Here is a 3,679-nt window from a genome sequence, read left to right as displayed (position 1 = left end):
TAAAAAACTAAAAATAGAACTACCATGTGACCCAGCAATCCCACTACTGGGCATATATGCTGAGAAAACCATAATTCAAAAACAGTCATGTACCACAATGTTCACTGCAGCTCTATTTACAATAGCCAGGACATGGAAGCAACCTAAGTGTCCATTGACAGATGAATGGATAAAGAAGATGTGGCATATATATACAATAGAATATTACTCAGCCATAAAATGAAAAGAAATTGAGTTATTTGTAGTGAGGTGGATTGACCTAGAGACTGTCATACAGAGTGAAGTAAGTCAGAAAGAGAAAAACAAATACTGTATGGTAACACATATATATGGAATCTGAAAAAAAAAAATGGTTCTGAAGAACCTAGGGGCAGGACTGGAATAAAGACGCAGATGTAGAGAATGGACTTGAGGACACGGTGAGGGGGACGAAGTGAGAGAGTGGCATGAACATATATAGAGTACCAAATGTAAAATAGCTAGCGGGAAGCAGCTGCGTAGTACAGGGAGATCAGCTCGGTGCTTTGTGTCCACCTAGGGGGTGGGATAGGGAAGGTGGGAGGGAGACACATGAGGGAGGACATATGGGGATATATGTATATGTATAGCTGATTCACTTTGTTATACAGCAGAAACTAACACAACATTGTAAAGCAATTATACTCCAATAAAGATGTTAAAAAAAAAAGCACTATATGACTCGGCCATTCCACTTCCACATATTTACACAGAAGAAAATAAAATATGCAACCATAGGAAGAATTATACATGAATGCTCATTCTAGCTTCATTTATAAGGGCCAATTCCTGGAAATAATCAAAGTGTATAACAACAGGTGAATGGATATACAAAGGTATTTTATATGTAGTATATACAATGGAATACTTCTCATCAAGAAAAAGGAAGAAAATATTGATACAAGTAATCACTTAGACAAATCTCAGCATAATTATGTTGAGTGAACAATCCAGACCAAAAAAAATACTTACTGTACGATTCTATTATACAAAATCCTACAAAATGCAAACCAAAGCTTAGTGACAGAATGCAGATCAATAATTTCAAGGGCAGTGGAGGGGAAGGAGAGGGGCAGGATGGGATTACAAAAGGGCACAAGGAAACTCTGAGGGATGAAGAATATGCTCATTATCTTGATTGTGGTGATAATTTCATAGTTCACATATGTCAGAACATCAATTTTACACTTTATATGCAATTTAAAAATATGTATAAAATGACAGTTCTAAGTGTTGACAAGGATATGGCATAAGCAGGCCTCTCATAGATTTTTGGGTAGGAGTGTAAAACGGTTTGGAAAACAATTGGACCTTATTTATAAAATTCAACATACACCTGCCCTTTGACTCAGCATGTCCACTACTAGTTATTTACTCAATACCAGTGAAAACATGCGTCTACAAAAAGTCCTGTACAAGAATGTTCATAGCAGCATTACACACAGTATCCAAACACTATAAAAGCAACTCAAATACTCAAGAGAAGTGAATGGACAAATAGATTATGGTATACGTATTCAATGGAATACTTCTGAAAATAAAAAAGAAATGAACTACTGGTAAACACAACCATGGGTAAGAATCTTTAATATACCGAAGAAGCCAGGCATGAAGGAGTACATGTTCTAATGGTTCCATGTCTATGAAGTTTTAAAAAAGGCAAAACCATAGTATGGTGATAGAAATCAGAAAAGCATTTCCCTTCAGGTGTAGGGGAGGAAGGGCTGTCTGGAAAAGGGGAACTTTGAGGAATAACAGCCATGTTTTAAATCATGATACAAGTGGTGGTTAAGCAAGTATATACGTTTGTCACCAAGATTCATTAAACTCTGCGTATAAGATCTGTGGATTTTACTGTATTTACATATCTCAATATCTCAATAATAAAGTAGTTATAAAAATAATTTATCATGATATAATGAATATATTATATCCAAAAATGAAAAGAGGGTCTCACTGGGCCTGAGGAAGAGTGGGGCAGAAAATGCTTCATAGAAAAAACAACACCTGAGCTGAAGGTTGAATTTGCTAATAATGTAATTTAAGGAAGAAAATTACCAAACTATGCAAAAGCATGCAGCCATGGTAGGTTGTGGTCTGTTTGGGAAGCAGATCTGGGCTGCAAAGAAAATAGCATGGTCTATAGAGAGGCAGGAGATGAGGCTAGAGTGTGGACAGGGCTTAAGCTGTGATAGGTCCTAGGCACCAAACAAATTTTAACTTTGTATCATCAGTCTTGGAAGGTGATTAAATGATTAAGTCGCAAATGAACTTTAGAAATCTTTTAGCTTAAAAGCATCATTTTATAGTCTCTGATTCTCATTTGCCCCTGATAAATCACAATGACATACTCTATTCAGAGGGTTATTTTTAAACTGTTTGCTCTGTCAATTTGGCCGTTTGTAGCTATGATCTTGCAGGAGGATGGAAGTTGTACAGACATAAGAACAGCTCATAAGATAAAGTCTAATCTGAAGACCATCATAGAAGCAAAGATTTGACAAGTCTGCAATTGGGGGATACTTTCAGGAAGTGATTTAGAGAGTAAGTTTTTGTTTGTTTGTTTGTTTGTTGTTATTGTTTGCCATGAGGCTAGCATAGTAGGTCAAGTTCAGTAATACTAGCTGAAATTGGAAACTGTCTCTTGGAGAGGAAGAGGTAGTCGAAGGAGAAGTTCTAAGAATCGAAAGGAAGATATTCAAGAGAGAAATAACATTTACACTCTGTAAAGTAGCCAGAAAACCTGGGTAGGATTCTAACAGCTCAGAAGCCTATGGTAAGAGAAGCACACAGTTGAGTACTAGGTGATAATGGAGAAATCTAATAGAAAAGCACTTGAGTTTTTCCCTAAATCTGAGGATTGTTCATCAACCTTCAGAATATTTTTTTCTTCTTTTGATTTTATCACCTCTGCTGGGTTTTTTTTCCCCTTACAGTTCAGGAGTCCTGTTATTGCTTACAAGGTGCTGTTTAACAACCTCTTAGGGAGAGGGGGTGTAGCTCAGTGGTAGAGCATGTGCTTAGCATGCACAAGGCCCTGGGTTCAATTCCCAGCACCTCCATCTGGGGTTTTCTCTCACCTCCCTCACAGCTAAAATCTTTCAACCTGACAATGCCCTTGAAAGCTAAGCCGCCGGGCAAGTATTATCCTCATTTTACAATAAAGAAACAAACCTAGACCCTTTCCCTTCAATCCAGACCCTGTTATCTACAACAGACTTCCAAATTGTTTCTCTCGACAGTACTGTAAAAAGCAAAGAAGAGCAAACAGCTACCACAGCAGATCTTTATGATATGCTGCCAGATTCCACTGTACTTAAACCCGAATGTTACCATAAATATCATTCTCGATAGCACAACCATATTTGTTATAATATTAACCTTTTAAACTTTTTACACCTAACACTTCACCCCACCAGATTTTGAGTAAATCGATGCTCCAGAAAGATGCAATACACTTATTCTTTTACTTCCAGGTCAAATGGCACATTGATGCCAATGCCAAAGAGGGAACTGTGGACCCACGGAATCAAGTGCTCACATGCCCTTGTGCACTGACTCTTGATTATCTGCCCAGCCTCATCGATGGCCACACTCCCACTGCAATTGACACTCCCACGATACAGGATTCAGTACTACTCGTATGATCTTACGTCTAGAA

General features: G+C 37.8%; 1 non-coding gene across 1 annotated transcript; it reads left to right on the top strand.

Annotated features, from left to right (window-relative positions):
• Nucleotides 1–3,008: 3,008 nt before the first annotated feature.
• Nucleotides 3,009–3,080, top strand: TRNAA-AGC (transfer RNA alanine (anticodon AGC)). Its single transcript has one exon. It is a non-coding gene; the product is annotated as a tRNA-Ala (tRNA).
• Nucleotides 3,081–3,679: the final 599 nt, after the last annotated feature.

Source organism: Balaenoptera ricei, chromosome 12, assembly GCF_028023285.1.
Source record: "Balaenoptera ricei isolate mBalRic1 chromosome 12, mBalRic1.hap2, whole genome shotgun sequence".
In the NCBI taxonomy this organism is placed as follows: domain Eukaryota; kingdom Metazoa; phylum Chordata; class Mammalia; order Artiodactyla; family Balaenopteridae; genus Balaenoptera; species Balaenoptera ricei.
This window is presented reverse-complemented; position numbering and strand designations above follow the sequence as displayed.